Here is a 21300-nt window from a genome sequence, read left to right as displayed (position 1 = left end):
CTTAAATGTAAACCCATACATTACAAGATGGGTTGCAAACTGGCTGAGTGACAGAACCCACAGGGTCAGAGTTGCTGGCGCCATGTCAGACTCAAAGCCTGTCACAAGTGGTGTCCCACAGGGCTCAGTCCTGGCCCACTCTTGTTTGGCATCTACTTTTCTGAAGTACAAGCAAACACAGGAGGGTTATGGCTGACAAAGTTTGCAGATGACTGCAAACTGGCGCCGCAGTTGAAAACACATCCAACACAGATATCCTTCAGAAGGGTCTCACAGAAGCGGATAACTGGTGCCAGAGCCATGGCCTAAAGTTAAATGCCAAGAAATGCATAGTCATACCCTTCGGGAAAAATAAGGTTACCCCTAGCTACCATATAGGTGGCAATCCCTGAACACAGAAGAAGTTATTAGGGACCTGGGAACCCAGGTTGACAGTAACCTTTCATTTGACACTCATATTGCTAAAGTAGTTAGGAAGACCTTCTACATTGCCCACCTTATCATGAAGGATTCACATCTAGATCAAGGAAGTCATAGTCTCCCTACTCATCACTCATCAGACCAATGATGATACAAATCCCCATTCGGAATGTATCTGACCCGACACTTGCAGCTGGAGAGGCCACAAAGTTCCTCACCAAAAGGATAAAGGGTCTCAAAAATCTGTCTTATGCTGCCCGACTGAAAGAACTCCAGTTATATTCAGTTGCTTGCTTGCTCAGAGGTGACCTATGCCTGACATACAAGGCCATGTCAAACCCAGATTTGATGAACATGCTTCATCTCAAAAATCTAGATCCTCAGAGCCACAAGGGGAGACTTAAACCTCGACACGGTTATTAATAGGGCGTGCTGGAGGGATAGATTCATCACCCAAAGACTCCTATGCTGTGGAACAAAATCCCGGTTTGCCTTGTTCAAGAGGAATCTTGACCAATGGATGGGAGATCGCAAGATACACCCCAGGGTTACCTCAGTGTCACTGCTCGACAGAGGCACAGCAAAATAATGCAGATAGCCTAGTATGAACCTATGAACCTATGAACCTATGGATGTTGTCAGTTAAAGAATGGACAGCAGCCCTCTGAAGCCTCAGACCTTCTCTGTTGTGCTGTTCAGCACGTGCCTGTGCCTCCATTACAGCCTGAAATATGCGTCTGGTGACACCAGCTGATGTGCTATGTCTTGCAGGGGCATGTTGGCCAGAAGTCCTCCTACGAGCAGCCCTGGTCACATGCCTGTGTAGACATCACCAGTCAGTTGGCTGGGATCATGGTGTGCAGGCACACCTTCCATAGTCTCAACACATTCCTGTTCCATGCTACCACCCACCACCTGTTCTTCCGCTTTGGCCACTGGTGATGGGGTATGTATAGGCATGAGAACTGTGTGTGAGGATGAGGGGGATACAGGTGGAATGGCAACCAATGGCACAGATTCAGCCCCTGACAACCCTGCCTGTCCCTCAGTCATACTATCATCATCAATGCTAGAGTCTGTGGGGACACTAACATCAGGTGGACTGCAGGAGGGCAACACACCTACATCAACACCTGTGAGAGGCAGACAGGAACTGTACATTACAAGTTATACAGCACAGTACAGACACACAGACAGACAGAGACACATGATATGGCACCCAACGGCATGCAACATGCATGTGATATGGCAGAAGGCGTTCAGCTTAGACAGTTATAGTGGTAGTTAAAATAATCCCTGTGTTGCACACAACAGCATGCATGTGTTATAGAAGAAGGTATGCACCTTACACAATTATAGTAGTTAGCATACATCCCTGTGTTGCACCATCTGTGTTAGTAGGTCATGCCCCAAACCTGCAACACAATGCATGCCCTATGCACTGTTAAACCACACTGCCATGTTTTGTGCAACATACCCCACATTTTAACAGACCATCGCTGATCTGTGTACATCTGCCACTGATGCTTTGTGTTGGCCACTGCTCCTTTGTGCGATGAGGACATGAGCAGAAGGGTATGTTGAGTGAATGCTATGTTTGCCTGAGCAGTGAATGTCTGTTCAACATTATTCTGCTTACCCCTGAGCTGAGTCTACAGACAATGTGCATGTGGCTGTACACACGTTTGACATGGCTGTCCCTACTTTGCAATGGTGCCACAGACCAGCACAGGCTAACAGTATACCAGCCTGATGTGTGGCATATGACCTTGCCAATCACATGTAGTATGACATGTCTTCTGCTGTCGTATTGAATGACATGCATACATGTTTAACACAATGGTGTCCTTTCAAATATACAGTGAGGTAATGGTGTCCCAATGCAGGGACGTGTTATACTAACATGGACCTTCAGCTGACACAATGTTGTCAGTCCACCCTACAGATATATAGTGACATACTGCACATTGAGCTGATGTGCATAGCCATTGCAGGGCATCATGTGGCTTCACTATTGCTATACAGTGTGAGTTACAGACACAGTTCATAGCCATGACTGTGTTCAGATACAATACATATCTAATGTGGAATGTGACCCACATCACTGAGGTGTATGCACACTAAACCCTAATGTGGAATGTGTGACACAGGTCACTAAAGGGTATACAGATGACAACCCAAATGCTCTTGCTACCCCCATAGTGCCTTTTTTAGGCAAGGTTCAAAAGACAAACCCACCTCCATAGGTATCACAAGGGATAAGAAACTAAGAGTAATGCTTCTCAACGCCAGAAGTCTAGACCTCAAGATGCACGCACTTGAAACTCTCCTTAGCATGGAGAACATCGATATCTGTGCAGTAACAGAAACCTGGTTCAGGGCTCTAAGAGCACCCAGCACTACCAGGTTATACCTCATACCATGCTTTTAGCCCCAAAACTTGGACCGAACCACAAAGGAGGGAGTATCGATATTCATCAAAGATACCCACACCTCCAGGTTGGTGGCAAAGCACGAAGCATCAGAGACTATCCATGTGCAACTAACAGTGGGTAAAACTGCCTTCCAGTTTATAGCCTGCTACAGACCACCCTCCCAAACCCAGGAACCCCACTCGGCCTTCCTGAGAACACTGGAAAATATGAAGGTCTCTCCAAACACCATTATATTGGGCGACTTCAACTACCCAAACATAGACTGGGAGCATTACTCTAGCTCCAACACCCTAGCCCAAAGGTTCCTAGAATTTATAAACTCAAATGCTATGGAACAACCTGTTATCACTCCCACAAGAGGGGAAAACATACTGGACCTGATCATCACCAACATGGGGACTCTATGCTCCAGACCAGAAGTGTATCCCTCACTGGTAAGATCAGACCATAAACTAATCTCACTGGATATTCACATCCCGACCCCAACCCCTGCTCAGAAAACCACAGTGAAAAACTTCTCTAAAGCAAATTTCACACTCCTCAAAACTGAGGTGGAATCCTTCAAAGCCCCAGAGCCTGTGGAAAATACGGCCCAGACCGCAGAATCCTTTATAAATGCATTCTATGAACACCTTCAGGAATGCATGGATCATCAATCCCAAATAAAACCAAGACCCAATCCTACAAAGGCAGACGTTCTGTCTGGTGGACCCCAGCCATAAACAAACTATACAATAGAAGGAGGAAGCTACTAAATGAAAGAGCAAAATCCCAAAAAGGGAAGGCATCACTGATCAGTATTAGCAAAAACTATGGGCACTCATAAAATTGTCTAAGGCCAGCTTCAAGAGAAAAATTGCACAGGACACTAAGGATAATCACAAGGCTTTCTTTAGTTATGTTAGGAACCTGGGTGGTAATTCCCAGATATGCTCAGAATTAGTCCTAAATGACAAAAAAATACACCGAACCCACAGACATTGCCAACATCCTAGCTGACAGGTTCAGAGCAAACTTCTCCCCCCACTCCCCACCAAAAGGGCAAATATCTATCCCAGCAGAGTGCTGCCCCCCTGACATCTCAGATGCTCAGGTAAGAGCCACCCTGTCCAAAGCAAAAAACACAGCATCAATGGGACCAGACGGTGTCCCGGGCTGCGTCCTACATGAACTCCAAGAAGAGCTAAACCCAAACATAAAACTACTGTTCAATCTCAGCCTTACTACAGGATATGTGCCCAAAGAGTGGCGTACAGCAACAGTGGTCCCTCTCCATAAAGGCGGTGCCTCAACGGATCCTGGAAACTATCGCCCCATAAGCCTGACTAGCTTGGTCTGCAAAGCTATGGAAAGGATCATCATGGACATCATAAATAAAGATATTGGGGACCTACAGACACTGGATCCTACCCAGTTCGGCTTTGTTAAGGGCAGATCCTGCCTCTTAAACCTGGTTGATTTCTTTGAAACAGTCACCAAGGCCATTGGCGAGGGAAGGTGGTCCACAGCCTACCTGGACCTCGCAAAAGCCTTGATACAATACCCCACTCGGGCATTATAGATAAGCTCACCAGCTTAAATATAAACCCCTATGTCACTAGATGGATTGCAAACTGGCTCAAGGACAGAACCCACATGGTTAGAATTGCTGGAGCCATGTCAGACCAAACCAGTTACAAGTGGTGTCCCACAAGGCTCAGTCCTGGGACCTCTCTTGTTCGGTATATATTTCTTGGAGGTACAGGCCAACACGGAAGGACTGTGGCTGACCAAGTTCTGACAGATGACTGCAAACTGGGTGCCATAATTGACTCTCCAGCCGACACAAGCATCCTCCAAAAGGGCCTCATAGAAACAGACAACTGGTGCCAGAGCCATGGCCTCAAGCTTAATGCCAAAAAGTGTATAGTCATCCCTTTGGCAAAACAAAGTGCCCACAAATTACCACATAGGTGGTAATCCATTAAGTACAGAAGAAGTAATTAGGGACCTGGGGACCCAAGTTGATAGCAATCTCTCATTTGATAACCATTGGCCAAAGTGGTTAGAAAAACATTTTATATAGCCCACCTAATCATGAAGGGATTCACATCTAGATCAGGGGAGGTCATCGTGCCTCTTTACTCATCTCATCAGGCCCATCATTGAGTACAATGCCCCTTTTGGGATGTACCTTACCAGACACCTGCAGCAACTGGAAAGACCCCAAAAGTACCTCACCAAGAGGATCAAAGGCTCAAACAGATGCCATATGCTGCCGGTTAAAGAAACTCCAGCTCTACTCAGTGGCATACCGCCTGTTCAGAGGCAATCTGTGCCTGACATATAAAGCCATGTCCAACCCGGAATTAATGGACATGCTGCACCTCAGAAAATCCAAATCCCATCGAGCTACGCAGCGAGAGACTTGAACCTCAGCACTGAAATAAATAGGACATGCTGGAGGGACAGATTCATAACCCAGAGGCTCCCTTCACTCTGGAATAAAATCCCAGTCCAGGTTAGGCAGAGTCCCTCATTGACTCTCTTCAAGAGGAATCTTGATGAATGGATGGGAGATCGTAGGTTTACCCTGGGTATCACTTCTGTGTCACTGTTAGACAGAGGCACAGTATACTAACCTCGAAAAAGGGCATAGCAAAATAAATTTAAAATGGGTGGCAAAAGCCAAACACATTCTGGCTAGGCTTATAAATGCCCTAGGGCAGATAGCCTAGTATGAACCCCTGCACATCTGCAACCATATTGCTGATGCCTGGCAGCTATGCCCAGACATGGCTAACCTGGCAGTACTCCTATGTCCCACATGCCATCTGTGTACCTCACACACATGAGGAGCAAGCATGACAGTGATGTCTGACACCAACAAGGTGAATGTACTGTATCTGTGACCTGATTTGGTTGTATGTGTATGTAGTGAAACATATGTATGTATTTGGATATTGTATAGGTGAAAGCTTTCATGTCGTGACACACTCAAGATGTTCATGACATGTTATATGGTGGTTTGATGTCATCCCTACACAAGCTGTGCACAGGCCTGTATGATGTTTAGTGTGTCACATCTGCAATATCACCATTACACAAAGGCCATAGTTGTATTGTGTCGAGCCAGTGTACAATAGGGTGTACACACATGTACATCCCTTCTACTGTGTGTGTTGCTTCATGTCTCTGGCCATCCTCCATGGCCATGTGTAAACATGTTTTGTCCAATGGTTGTGATGGTGTCCCATATGACATTCACCCATAGATGTCATATGCTCCACTGAGGGCAGAGTTATGCAGACAAAGGGTGGTATGTTTGGGATTAGGGTTATCATGTTTTGCAGGATAGTTAACCAGTATTGCAGTCCGCCCACAAAATGTCATGGACATGTCAGATAGCACATGACATTGTGCAACAGTCATACCACCATACATTATGTGTTCATGTGTTAAATGGCCACATGGCAGATAGCATGCAATTAATATGATCTGTGCACTATCAAGCCTGATAAATAATAACAATCTCACCTGCAACAGGCTACTGTCACTGCGAAATGCCAGAGGTACCTAAATAGGAGTGTCACAGCATTAAGATCATTATCCACACCTGTGTGATAGCTACAGAGTGCAATGTGCATGTTAGCACATAAGCCAGTACAATAGACTATACTATGGAGTATGCACATCTGTGCATACATAGAGTAGCAAACTATAGTATGTGGCATGTGTGCATACATGCCTTGCATCTGATGTTACATTAAATATTGTACAGTAACACATGTAACTATAGGAAATATAGTTGTGTTCTATGTGCAGTAGTGACTTACCAGGCAACTCCTGGCTCAGTGGTTGTGAGACACCTACCTCCACAATTCCAGCTAAAGCTTGTGGATGGAGTTCTGCAGGTGTCCACAGGTTGGCCAGTAGCTCCTCGGTACGTGTGAGTGGGGGCTGTGTGAGTGCCCCCCCCGCCTGTTACAGCTTGTTCCCTGGTGATTGCATTTGCACACTGTTTTGCCCATCTAATGAGGTCGGTGCAGTGTCGACACACCTGCTGATAGGTGCGATTGTGGCTGCCCACATCATTTACCCCCCTGCGACGTTCCTCCCACTGAGCATCCCACTGCTGTGCATCCTGTGGCATATGGCTGAAGAGTGTTTCATGGTTGTCAAGGCGGTATGGAATGAGGCCCTCATCCTCCAAGCGGGTGTATGGTGGGAGCCTGGCACGGGGCATACCTGGAAGACATAATGATGGAGACAGGTCACAGTAACTCACAGAGAAGTACAGAAGAACAGCTGCACATACATGTGTATCACATTTATTATGATTACAAATATGTCTTTGCAAATCTGCATGACACTAACACCACTGACATGTTTAACTCACATACACTTGACACTTACTGGTGATTTGATGTTATCACCATATATGTGTGTGTCAAGTGATGACATTGCTCATACTCTATGTGGATGTTTTCTTGATGTGTGCATGTCTGTTTGCCTGTACTAGTGTTTTTACCTGTCAGCACATGCCTGGATGTTTTCACATTAATGCAAGAGACCTTAATGCTGTTTATATGTCACATATATAGTCATACACAGCCTTAAGGGACATGATCTGTGACCCTGCAGATGTGCTCACGGAAAGTTTTACATGTATGTGTTTTTCCATATACATCTACATGGCACTGTACAGCGGTATAGCATCCTGCCTTGTATTACCTGTGTTGCACATGTGAATCACATGGGACAGTGGCTAGCTTGATGGTATTTGCAGGGTTGGATATCAACTATAGCATGTATGGTCATAGTGAACTAGTAGGCTATATGCCCTGGGCCATTTATGAGGCTAGGCTGAAAGGTTACCTAGCTGTAACCAACAGACAGGTAACTTTCGGTGGTCGGTTCAAGCAGTGTCACAGAACTGATCCACAGGGTTACTGATATATATGCCATGAGGTCATCATACCATGTCTCAAAGAGGGGCAATGTACAGCTTTGTTGGACAGAGATGCATAGTATGACAGGAGTATGTAAAGTGTAAGGGACAGGGATCTGTCAGGCATGTTATGATCCTTGTACTAGAAAGGTGGATGTCCATGAAGTATGTGTTTATTTGAAATCAGGATGTTTGAGTGTAGCATGTCCAACATCTCTGGGTTGGACATGGCTTTATTCAAGGTAGGCATCATGCTACATAGTGGAGCTAGGGTTTGGGAAGGCCGGTGTAGGCCATCTGAACATGGCCAATAATCCTTAAAGGAAATATGCGAATTATGGGTCACTTGAGTGTTGAGTATGTCTGAACAATGATCTCTGTATTCATGGATGGCACCCTGTCATGATTAGGGATGCTACTTACGAGTACCTGACTGGTGTGGTGAAGTGACTATCAAAGGAAAGACTACTGTCCAGCTGCATCCCATACACACACAGTTTCCATTATGTTGACCACTGCCCAGGTGGTAGTTCATGGGTACAGGGTTTTTAATTTACGGGATATCAATGCAATACTTAGCTGTCAGATTGTGGCCATATGTCACACATCTGACCCACAAAGGCCCTCTGTATGTTGCCCACAGCACTTATTGAGTCAACTACTACTCCTAGCTCATGGTCATTTGCAAACTTCAATAGACAGATGCCTTCTGTGTTAGTCTGTGTGGTATAGATAACAAAGAGGGGGAGTACCAGGAATGAACCCTGTAGTACTGTAGCTGCACTGGTTTGATGTGCGTGTCTTAGACACCTTCTGTAGTGTTGGTTCTGCCAGCAGTCGAGTTGCCAACCAATCCTGTTACCTAGGAATATACACCTAGTTTACTGAGTGTAGCTGGAACACAGTATGGGTGATGGTGTTCTAAGACCTGGCAAGGTCATGATATGCTGTGTGAATCAACCTTACTGTCATCTACATCTGTACTGACTACATCAAATAAGTTGATCAAGGTTCATGGCCTTACAGACCAGAATCAGCAGGGTAGTAGTGCACTATTTCCCATTATCGGTGGTGTCTCCCCCTTTGTGGGGTGTGATAACTGTTGCTGTGCACCATTCAGTGTGTACACAGCCTGACATGAAGCTATGATTGAACATGATGTGTATGTGGAGAGCAAATTGTTCTGACATTTGTGTAAAATACACCCTGGGATGTTGACAGGTCCCATGCAAGCTGTATGTATGGCTTTAGAGAGTGCAGCTTATACCTGCATAGTTGTTATTACAGGGGTTCTGTAGTGTATATGGATATATAAATATGTATACCTGTTGGGGGGAGGTGAGAGTGGGTTTAGGTTATCCAAGACCCTATCTGGATGAACAAGTGCTATTTCTGTAGGTGCAGTACTTCTCATGCCATAGTGCTGTGAAGCAGGGCAGGTGTTGTTGTTGCCATTACAATTCATGAGACAGCTATAGAGTGCTCTGTGGTTGGCCTCATAATATGTGGCTGATTAGTTTCACAGTAGCTTTGTGTGGTTTTATATGGTGTATCTGCATCGTACTGAGGCTGACCAGGGATCACCTCCACTCGTGTGTTCCTTCTTGCAACAGTTACTACCTTCTGTGGTACAGTTTAAGGCAGGGTACCACCTGTTTGCCTTCCTGTTTGTGTTTGATTGAATCTTGGTTCTGTTTCAATGGCACAATCACTGCACTTATGTGAGTGCTTAAAGTGCATTTGTGTAGGATTCAGCATTTGCAAATGCATTGTCCATCTGCATGGGTGCCATGACAGTTACTACTTCTCTCTTAAGAAACATAACATTGGCTTTGGAGACTGACTATGTGTAGCATAATGTTAGCCCTGTTTGTGTGACTATTGTGATCCAGGTCATTGGGGTCAATGAAATCCAACATGCATTGAGCACAGGTGTTGGTACATGAGGAGTCTTCCCAGTTCATAATGGGATAGTTGAGAGTAGCCATTATTATGGTTTTCTGTCTCAAACATAATATTCCCCATTGCAGCACAATATGACAGTTGGGAATTCTGAGGCATAGTGGGTAATCTGTCGCAAGGTGCAAATTGGATTCCACTTTGGCACAAAGGTAGTTGCTCAGCATAATGCATCTGAAGTTATGCAAGTGCAGCTAGCGTGGGGGTGTACATATCCTTCAGGAATATGGACACACCTGTGGCCTGTGTGTTCCAATAAAGGATAATGGCCAAGAGGTGAGGTATGTGTTATAACATGGTCATGCAGGGGTGCTCTCTGGAGCGTTGAACCATGTCACAGTCACTGCACAGATATGTTCTCCATGTTAAGAATTGTCGTAAGTGAGTCCATATTGAGTTTCTGAAATGTATCATTGAGTAGCGAGACCCGCAGTTTATTGCTTGGCTGTCCCTGTTACAGCAGTGGACTTTCACTTGAACTTTGCATGATGAAGGCACTAGCCAGTATTCAGATTCCCAGGGGTGACAGATGCAGGCCCTGTCTAGCAAAGCATCATGGTCTGTTAACCATGTTATCCCAGTCAGAGAGATACTGGATACCCTTTGAATTACACCAGTACATCAGACAATTGTGGAATACAGTCCTTTTGTCCCTGTACTGCAGTATCATTCTGGCCAATTGCAGAATGCTACCCAGGCCTTGGGACATACCTGCATGGGCTACAAGACCTGACAGTTCCTACATGTGTGTTTCCATGCAGTCCAGGCTACTGCATCACAGGTCCTGCACAACAACATGGAATATGCCAGAGCCATGTGTATAGTTCAAAAGGTGGTCTGAGTGTATGGGTATGTGGCTAATCATGGCAGACAGGCAGCTGACAGTATGTCTGCCCTTGTATAGCTTGGTGTGTAACATAGTGCTGGAGTTTGCATTCACAAATGAGTGCTGTTGGGCATGTTTCTGGCCACGTGTTCTGAGGGGTAGCACAATTTGGCAAACGATGTCATACAGTTTGTGTATTATGTTGTCTGTCTATTCCAGCTTCTGAGGTCTCTAGCTTGGCCAGATACTTAGAAGCCTCTGTGAATGTGTGTGATTTCTGGTGGTATGTGTGGGTGTCCTTACTGTGTTCTGTTAAGGGTATGTGTTGGTTGTGGTGATGAGATGCATGTGTTACCTACACCTCGTGACTGTCCAGTCCATTCATGGCTGTAGCCTGGACTGCCTTCCAGCTTACCCCTGTAGCTGCATCCCAGACAATGTGTGGTGTGTGGTGTTAGGTGGGTTTGGCAGTGTACATGGCATAGAGATTACATTCCCCCAGGATGGCCACATACACAAAGCTGACATTAGTAAACACCAGTAGCTGACTAGTGGACATGCCTGTATGAGCATTTAGTACTACAAGTACCAAGTACTGCATTTAGTTTACTTATTGCTTATGAAGATGTTTTTGACAGTGATCCTCACACGTAAATATTTGTGTTATGGACGTGACAACACTGGCTATTACAGAAACATAGTAGCTATCTTTAGCAGCAATCCTCATCTGAGGAGCACATCGCATCCTGATAGCTGATTACAGATGATGCAACTGTCAACAGGTCTGTATCCTTTTCTGGGTATATACTCACATATCTACCAGAACCATGAGCTCTGTTGGGCATGGACACCCACTCTCCAAACAGGCTAGACTCTGCTCCCACTATCAACATGATCAGGATATAATCAGATAGTGTAAGCCATCACCTATGAAGCAGCTATTACACATGGGCAGCAGTCTCCTACATCTTACACTCCTACTGCAGATGTTAGAGTGGAGTTAAAGATGATATGCAGATTGTTTCATTACCAGTACTGTGCACAACCTTGCATACAGTATTTGCAAGCAGCTGTTAGGTTGGCAATGACAGGTTAGGCTACACAAACCTGAATGTTCAACCAGTGTGTCTCTTCTCCCAATATCCACTCTATGTAGGTGTGCACGTAGCTATTTGGCCCAGCCATGTAACAAGGGTCACTACACATTTGCATAACATGTACACATGCACAGCTGTTATTGCTTGCGAACAATACTAGAGAGGTGGATATTACATGTCTTATGTGCATGGATAGTTACCTAGCTCTTCCAGTTTTCTTTGCTATCATGCTGCTAAACTGTCAGATGATTACAATTCATATGTATCCTGTTATTGAGTATTGTAATTGCCAATAGACATAACTAATGTTTGCATAACATAACAGAAATGCTATGTAAAATGGAATACAGATCTGCCTAGATTACTGTACATTACACAGTTATTGGCACAATATCCCACAATGCAAATTATATTTGCACAGTAAGCCCACCTTTGACATGTTCATCTCACTAATATACCTATACATATGTCTACTGTTACAATATATCAGCATATACTATCCCCTGTATAGCACATACTTGTTGGACCAACCCTGACACTGACAGAGGCTGGAAAAGAATTGGTGAATTCCAAGCCCATATATATCATCCCTTGTGGTGTATGAGGAGTTTGCCTTGTGACCTACAGCAGTACACACACAGAATACTACAAGCATTACTACTGCTCAACAATACATCACTACAAGATAGCTATTTCCACTATATGCATTGATTACACTGTAATTATTACAGAACAGATACTGCATACACAGACATACTAAATGTTATACATACCTTCTTGGTAATTGGAGGTGTTATTGACTGGTATTTTAATCTTTTTTGGTTTGTGTTTCAATCTTCTGTTGGGTATTTTGTACTGTTCTGCATGTATATACAGATGGTTTGAATGTGTGACAAGGTATCCTTTTATAGTTAGACATCAGTAAAATGTGTTATCCTGATCACCAATTGGTGTTCCTAAGTAGTTAATTACATGCACAATGGCTGTGCAGCTACTCCATTAGCCAATATCATGGCAACAGTGGAGTATAATTGAGTACTCCACTTGGGCGTTGTCCCTTTGCCTTACTTGTGCGGAAGGCAGCCTGGAAGTGTTGTCTGAAATCTGTTGCAACAGCTGTATGGAGACAAACACAAATATATTGTTTGTAATGCCTAGAAGATTTGGTCTAAATGTGAGTACTGCTGTTATATTTGCATGTGTAGGGTTTGTCTGTACCTAATACTTCTGCATATGTTTCAGTCTGGCCAGGATGTTTGACCAGCTCAAGGCTGTATGGCTATGCATATAATGTTAGGGGGTTTACAGTGTGCTCACCAGACATCTTTAGTTTGGTGTAAATGTGTATCATATTGTGCTGATAATCAGTAATTGGTAACACTTCCTGGTGAAATTACTTTTCAACCCACTGAAACAGGATTAGTTCAAACAAAACCTGTAACATCAGCAGCTGTTCCATTGTATAACAGCAACTATTTCACATAGGGCCATGTTAGTGTGTCTCTGTCCAGGTTTGTCAAGGTTTCAGAAGATGTCATACAGTGGGTGAATAACTGGTTATGGTATGACAGTATGTATTGTTGTAATTAGTTTGGGTGTGGAGGAGATGGTGGGTGTACATAGCAGATGCAGGTGTGTAGGAACTGCTTTTATACATATTCTATATGTGTGTGGGTGTGTATATTTAGTATTAATTTTTAACAGTTATACATATGTAGACTTGTATATGTTGATTCACAAACTACAGTACATTACAATGTACTGTACATATGTACACAAAGTGACTGACGCATTTGTGGTCAGTACTATGGAATGCCTATAGTAAAAGGTGTAGTCTAAAGACCATGAAACATGTATACAGCTCAGATGGCTTAGTGGTATGTCCCATGACTATAGTGTGCATGGTCCAGGGTTCAAGACCTGCAATGCTTTAAAAATGTTTTTTTACTCCAGAATAAGGCTCATTTAAGCAGTTGTAAGCATGTTTAAAAGTGTTTGTGCGACGTTAAAGCAGCAGTTAAACACGGTTAAACAAAATTTAAAAATGTATAACCTGTGCGCGCAAACACAGCCACATCTGCTAACTACTCAGGGTATATGCATTTCATTGAAGTAACATCTCACTATGTGCTTACATAACATTACAGTCTCTGATGACTTTACTCTCCGGCACACATGGGTTTATATGGGTGTTTCAAATGTTTATTATACTGAAGAATACTACCTAAGTATGCAAGCTGTGGTTAAGGTATGCTTTTTAACATGAAAAACATCTCTGACTTTATTGGGATTTGAACCACGAATGCACAGATATTATGCGTATGCTGTAACCATTACACTATTGACATTAATGTTGCTTTTGCCTATTTCCTATTTAGATGATTTCTGTGTGTAAGCTAGGCTAAGCAAAGGGCAGCGACGCCCAAACCCACTGAGCTTCACTTACTCTTGAAATCAAAACATAACAAATAAAATGAGAGACTATAAATTAAATTCCTAACTGCATTAGGCATAGCCCCTCACTGACATACTTCAAGAGAAACCTTGATATGTGAATGGGTAACAGAATATACACCCCTGGGATCATGTGTCCCAGAACCATACAGCCAGGTGGAGGGGGAGCCCCTCCAGTTTTATAGCTGCAAGACCTGTTGGGGAAATTGAATGGTGTTGAGTTTTCATGTTAACATGCCCTTTTTTGATCACTAAGTGCCCCTATCACCCTCCACCACCCCAGTCTTCAGCAGCTTCCGTCAGCTCTGCCTGGAATCACTCCATTGGCTATGCTTGACAGAGGCTCAGTTACTTCATCAATGGTGCAGCGAAAGCCAACACACTGTAGCTATGCTTCTAAATGCCCTTGGGCAGATAGCCTTCTACCTATCTGTGAACCTCTAAAGTGCAGGCCATCACAGAAAATAATATGTGAATAAACAGAGCTTTCAGATCACAATATACAGTGAAAAATCACCATGTAGTCAGGAAAACAGTTAAGCACAGAAAGAACATACAGAACACTGATACTTAATCATTCCAAAAGCCTATCTTGGAAGCTAGAAGACTTGTATCAGTTTAAGGCTTTCTATTGCTTACCAGTAGGTTACCTGCAGGAAAGATTAGAAACAAGCACAGATGGGAAACATGCATGCAACAATACGATACCGGCTTGCATGTGTCAGCCTTAGGCTATCGAATACTGGCCAAGGCTATTGGCGCCCCCATGGTGCCTTTTTTTAGGCAAGTCTCACAGCTGAATCCCACCTCCGTAAACAGCACAATAGCAAAATCAATGAGGGTTATGTTACTCAACACCAGGAGTTGTAATCACAAAATGCACGCACTCACAGAACTCCTCAGTGTGGACAACATCAACATCTGTGCAGTAACTGAAACCTGTTTTAAGGCTCCTGAGAGCACACCAGCACTACCGGGCTACAACCCATACCACACATTTCGGCCACAGAACATGGACTGACACAGACATGGAGGGGGTCTATCCATATTCATCAGGGATACCTACACCTCCAGGTTAGTGGAGCAGCATGATACCTCTGAGATCATCCATGTGCAGCTAACATCAGCCACAACTGAAATGCAAACTGTGGCCTGCTACAGATCACCCTCCATGACCCATGACCACCACTCCACCTACTTGGAGACAGTGGAAAACATGACAGTCCAACCAAACACCCTGGTATTGGTCGATTTCAACTACCCTACCATTAACTGGGAAACTTACTCGAGTACTCACTTCCAGGCCCAGTGCTTCCTGGAATTTATCACCTAAAATGCCCTGTATCAGATGGTAAACTGCCTAACCAGAGGTGGAAACATACTAGAAGTGGTAATCACCAACATGGGCGACAGGTGCACCACAGCAGAGGTAAACCGGTCACTGGTTAGATCTGACCATGAACTATTCATTGATGATTTCCACACCCAACCATCTCCCCCACCCAAGGTAACCACAGTGAAAATATTTCCTACAGCTAACTTCACACTACTAAAGACAGAGGTGGGAGGTTTCACAGCCCCCACAGTAAGGGAAAACACTGCTCAAGATACAGAAAGATTTACAAATGCACTCTATAAGCACCTACAAGGATGTATGGATCATGCCATCACTGGTAAACCAAGACTCGCTCCTCCAAGACAAGGACACCAGTCTGATGGACCCCTGCAATAAACAGGCTATACAACAGAAGTAGGGCAGTAGTCCAGAAAAACAGCAAATCCCAAGAAGGTCAGACATCCATGACCAGTATTAGTAAGAAACTTAGGTCCCTCATGAAATCATCTAAGGCTAACTTCAACAGGAAAGTAGGCAAGAATTCGAAAGATGACCACAAAGCCTTCTTTGGCTATGTCAAGGATCTAGGTGGTAGCACACACATTTGCACTGTGCAGGTGCAATATAGCACAAAAAATACTAAACCTACTAATATCGCCAACATCCTTGCAGATACATTCAGTGCAAACTTCACCCTCTAAAGAGCCCACAACAAAACCCATAAAGTACAGTATCCCAAACATCAGAAACACACAGGTGGAAATAGCCATCTCAAACGGCAAAACACAGCATCAGTGGAGGCAGATGGTGTCTCAGACTGCATCTTCCAAACATTACAAGACAAACTAACCCCCCATGTAATTAAGCTTTTCAACTTCAGCCTCTACACAGGCTACATGCCCATACAATGATGCATATCAATGGTTATTCCACTCCACCAAGGTGGAAACACAGCTGACCATGGTAACTACCACCCCATAAGCCTGACTAGCCTGGTCTGCAAAGTTATGGAGCGCATCCTCATGGCACTCATTAACAAAGACACTGGTAACCTCCAAACACTTGACCCAACACAGGTCAGCTTGGTTGAGTGCAGATCATGCCTACTGAACCTGTTTGACATCTTACAGACAGTCACCAAGGCATTAGATGAAGGGAGAGGTGGTTCACACATACTACCTGGACCTCGCCAAGGCTTTTGACACCATTCCCCACTCAGGTATTATTGATAAACTCACCAGCCTGTACATGAACCCATACATCACAGGATGGGTTGCCAACTACACACAGAACCCACATGGTATGACTAGCAGCCTCCAGGTCCAACTCTTAACCAGTCACAACTGGTGTCCCATAGGACTCAGTCCTGGGACCCCTACTGTTTGGCATATACTTCTCAGAGGTACAGGCAAACACAAGTGGACTATGGCAGACCATGTTTGGCAATGACTGCAAACTGGGAGCCATAATTGACAGTCCAGCTGACACAGACATCCTTCAAAGGGCCTCACAGAGACTGACACAGGGTGTCAAAGTCATGGCCTCAAGCTAAGTGCCACAAACTGCATGGTCATTCCATTTGGGAAAAACTAAACACCCACATATTAACACATAAGTGGCAGCCATCTTAATACAGACGAGGTAATAGGGGAACTGGGGACTAAGGTAGATAGTGATCTGTCCTTTAACAATCATATCTCCAAAGTAGTTAGGACATCCTTGTATGTAGGCCATCTGATTACTAAAGGGTTCGCATCTAGACATACTGAGATTATAGTGCCACTTTACTCGTCACTCATCAGTCCCATCATAGAGTATGATAACCCATTTGGGATGTACCTCAGAAGACACTTCCAACAGCTGGATGGTCCACGAACATACCTCGCCAAGGGGATTACTAACCTCAAACATATGTCCTATGCAGCCAGACTGAATAACTCCTGCTTTACTCAGTGGCATCTCGTTTACTCAGAGATGATCTCTGCTGGCCAACAAAGCCTTGTCCAACTCAGGCTTAAAGGATATGCTCCACCTATGGGAATCCATGTCACAGTGGGCCACACATTGTAGTGAGCTAAACCGTGCCACAACAATAACTAGAACATGCTGGAGGGACAGATTCCTGTCACAGAAACTCCTCATGCTTTGGAACAACATCCCTAATTACATTATACAGAGCCCCTCACTAACACTCTTCAAGAGAAACCTTGAAGAATGGATGGGGAACAGTAGATACACGCCAGGGATCCCGCCATTGGCTCTGCTCCACAGAGGGACAGTTAATTAATCAATGGGGTGGCAAAAGCTGACACATTTTGGCTAGGGTTATGAATGCCCTTGGGCAGTTAGCCAAGTACCTACCTATGAACCTATACATACTGTATCAGCATGTGCTGATAGCTTAATTTATACTGTTCAGGTGTTGACTTACCTTTTGCCAGTAGCAGTTGTGTGTGCAATAGTTGAGGGCTGCCTATGTTGGATGCACACAGTAGACTGCCTATACTTGACAATTTACAGGTAGTCTTGTGTGTGTGCCACCCATTTTTACTGTGTGTACAGGTGGAGAAAGGTGTCAGTTCCTAGGTGCCTACACTGTCAGTGTGTATGCTATACGTTCCTTCCTTGCCAAGGCATGGACATACTGGGCATGCCTCCGTCTGCCTACTGGGGCTGGCTCAGGGTGTTCATGGTCTGTGTACCTCTGTGCCTGTGGGGCCCTTGGCAATGGTGGTGGGCTGTGAGGGCCTTCACCATTCTGTCCCTGCTGCAGCTGTTTCTGCAGGATCATATTATGTAGCATGGCATATACTATGAAGATGTGGGCACACTTGCCTGGAGAGTACTGTAAGGCTCCACCAGATATGTCCAAGCAACAGAACTGTGATTTAAGCATCCCAAACACATGCTCTATGATGATTCTGGTTTGTGAGTGTGCCTCATTATGGCGTTCTTGCATGGGTGTGTGTGCATTTCTGATGGGAGTCATCATCCACGGTTCCAGTGCATAGCCAGCATCCCTCACCAGGTGGCCATTTGGGATGTCCCCCTTGGCAAATACCTGATACAGCTGTGAGGCATGCCAGATGTGGGAGTCATGATAGCTTCCAGGGCTGCCAGCACACACATCCATGATAATGCCTCGGTCATTGCACACGACCTGACAGTTGATGGAGGGGTATCCCTTGCGGTTTATGTAGCACCTCTCTGCTCACCGGGTAGTGACTTGATGTGTATGTGCATGCGTCTATTGCACCCAGTACCTCTGGGTATTCTGCCACACGGTGGAAGAGACGCATATTGCTGGCCATCTCCTCCTGCGTTCGGGGGAAGTATATGTGCTCATTGGCATGTGGTAACAGGGCATCCAGGAACTGGTGAAGTACCCTGGATGCTGATGCATATGAGATCCCCATGATATCCCCAGTTGGCCTTTGAAAGGTACCTGTGGCTAGTATTCTCAGGCTTACACATACCTTCGTATCCACTGGGATGGGTTCCCCTCTGTTTGTTCTGGCTCCGAGGAGTGGCCGGCACAGCTCCACAAGTTGCTGTAGGATGTCCCTGTCCACCCTGTAATGCTCTACTATCTCCAGATCATGTAGCCCCTGGTAGGTTACCCTGGGTCTGAGCACTCTTCTCCTCCTCTGGTGCCTGAAGTGGTTGTCAGCATCATCCTCCACACCACCTTCATGCTGGTGGATCAAAGCTATGGCAGCCCGTAACATGTACATATTAAAAGTTCCCCGTATGTATACACCAATGGTGCAGAGTGTATGGGAATACACAAGTGTGTGTGAGGTGCTTTCACAATTTATACTATTGTGCTATGGATGCTGCTGATGTCATTGGCTGTGTATAAGCAATTCCAGCTGCAGGGTATCTTAATTATGGGTTTTACACTGAGTACTGCAAGTGTGGGGCCTGTAGTGTGGAGTTATGCTTGCCTGCCTTGATTAATCTGTTGCCCTTTAATTCACTTTTAAACCCGGATCCCCTCCCATTGTCAGGCATGCATCCACCTGCCAACTTTCTTGTTTTGTACTTTCCCTACCCAGTCATGTGTTACAAAATGTGTTTTGTAGCTGATATAATGCAATTCTGCTTTGTTCTGCTGTGACACTTTACTGCTTTCTGCAGTGCAGCCCATCCCCTTTCTTGTTCTACAGGTTGCTGCTTGCAGCCTTGTTAGCTGCTGTCAATGGCCCACTGTAGGTTCCTAGGTGTTAATTAGTCATTTGAACTCCAATTTCCCTGCTGCAACATTTCCTTTTTTTTTCCTATATCCTTCCTGTTTCAGCTCCAGTGCGCACCGCGCAAACCCCTTTACCGAGTTTAAGTGCGTTTTAATCTCCGTTCACATGCATACTCGGTTACCTTGTGTACTCTCAGCTAAGCAAAGCTATAGCCAGTACAACACACCCCTTTCCTGCAGCTTTGCTTAGCTACGGGAAAACTGGATTGGTAATGCTCCAATCTGCTTACAGCAAGGGTGACACACCCCTCTCTTGATGTCATTTTTATCTCAAGGGCACACCTTGGTGTTATAACGCTATGCTGTGAGGTGCATACTTACACCAGCGGTGAATCTGTGATTCACTATTACTCTCATTTGCATGGCATTGCCTACTAATTCCTAGCTACGGCGCAAAATACTGTCACAGTTCCTTAGCAACCCTTGCATCATGGTGTGGTGTAACATGCCTGCCATTAACTATTATGGGGAAATCATGATATGTGTTACATTGCAGTTTTATTCTATATTTTTCTATTTTTCTTGCGATCCCATTTGCACGCCGTTGCCGTGTGCTTAAACTTCGCGATGGTACAAAAAAAAAATTAAATGTTCTTTTTATATTTTGTAAATTTTTTTATGCCAATGGCTATATATTTAGCCATTGGCATATATTAACAGTATAATACATGTGTTTGGTCAGCTGTCATGGCTCTGATTTTATGTTTGCAAAAATGCAAACCATTTTTTACGGTTTACATTTCTGCATGCTTACACTATGCCTGCATCACTTCCTGGATCACTAAATACCTTCATTTGCATGCTACACTGCTGCAAATGGGGTAATTAGCATACAGGAGCCGGGAACTGTGCGGGTGTAGCATAGGCAGGTAGTGCACATGGAAACAGCTCGTACCTGGATCGCTCGCTGGCCATATTTGGTGTTGGAACACCAACGCTACGCCTGCACCTGGCGCAAGCTTCATGAATCCCGGGGGCTATCTTTTTATTGTAACAGAAGGTATTGGTATTAACATGCTAGTCCTTACAGGGTATGCTTCTTCTTATCAGTTTTGTCTTAACACTCTTGACCGCTCAGCTCAAGAGCACACTTCTTAACTTATTGCTGCAAGAATTCTGGGTGAAGCCAGCAGTAATTGGATGACAGATTTTGAATATTGTTCTTATAACCTTGATAGAATAATAGGTTTTGCATCAGTGGCCATTTTCTGAAGGATAAGAAATCTGAAACTCAAATGTTAGTCATTATTTAGTGACTTCAGTACTTAGTGATTTGCCAGAAAACTACAAATTTTATGAGGAAAAGACCAACATAGAAGGCAAAAATCTGGATATTCTGTGAAATTTTGGACAGCTGAGAGGCATGCTCAACAGGCTATGGGTTGTTAGTGATTCTCCGGTTTCAGACTCGAACACATAGACATAATTTCCTGTTATTGAACTCTGTGCCTGTAGAACTGACTGCATTGTGGAGATCACTTTAAGACATCCCTTAATATCCATTTATTTTCTGAAGTCTATTTAATGTCAGTCTGATTTATCATTTTTTTTATAAAAGCCTATCTTATGCATCCATTAGTTTAAAGCT

The 21300-nt window shown here is 44.4% G+C and overlaps 1 protein-coding gene across 1 annotated transcript in view; it reads left to right on the top strand.

Moving 5' to 3' along the window:
- TRIT1 (tRNA isopentenyltransferase 1) overlaps positions 1-21300 on the top strand; it is a 1178366-nt gene that overhangs the window by 718694 nt on the left and 438372 nt on the right. The window lies entirely within an intron of this gene.

The sequence above is a fragment of the Protopterus annectens genome, chromosome 1.part1 (assembly GCF_019279795.1).
Source record: "Protopterus annectens isolate FY-2018-M chromosome 1.part1, PAN1.0, whole genome shotgun sequence".
NCBI lineage: Eukaryota > Metazoa > Chordata > Ceratodontiformes > Protopteridae > Protopterus > Protopterus annectens.
Note: the sequence above shows the minus strand (reverse complement) of the source record. Positions and strands in the feature narration are given on the sequence as shown.